The sequence below is a fragment of the Carlito syrichta genome, unplaced genomic scaffold (genome assembly GCF_000164805.1).
Source record: "Carlito syrichta isolate Samal-C Ts95f unplaced genomic scaffold, Tarsius_syrichta-2.0.1 Scaffold311602, whole genome shotgun sequence".
Classification (NCBI taxonomy): Eukaryota; Metazoa; Chordata; class Mammalia; order Primates; family Tarsiidae; genus Carlito; species Carlito syrichta.
This window is the reverse complement of record NW_007255698.1, coordinates 315601-315996: the sequence shown is the minus strand read 5'-3', so window position 1 is coordinate 315996 and position 396 is coordinate 315601.

The window sequence follows — 396 nt, the reverse complement described above, 5'->3', positions numbered from 1 at the left end:
TGGAGGCCGCGAGGGGGGAGGCGCTTTTGCGCCAGGGGTCTGCCAGGGGAAATCAGCCTCCCACCCTCAATAGCAGTTTCTGTTTTATCCTCACGAACTTCTGGTGAGAGGATCTGAGCAGGACGTGAGAGGGGACCGAAGAGGAGCCCTAAGGTTTCTCCCAGGACCTCCACGCCCGCCAGGGTCAGGGGACACTGGACACCCCAAGAGTTCCTAGCTAGCACCCTCCTGGCACGGGCAGCAGATTCATCTGGGGGGGGGGCTTCCCATGCAGCGTGGGCCTCCCCATCCAGCGTGGGCCTCCCTATCCAGGGTGGACCTCCCCATCCAGGGGTCCTCCCTATTGGGGAGCTTTCCCATCCAGGACGGGCCTTCCCATCCAGGGTGGCCCTCCTC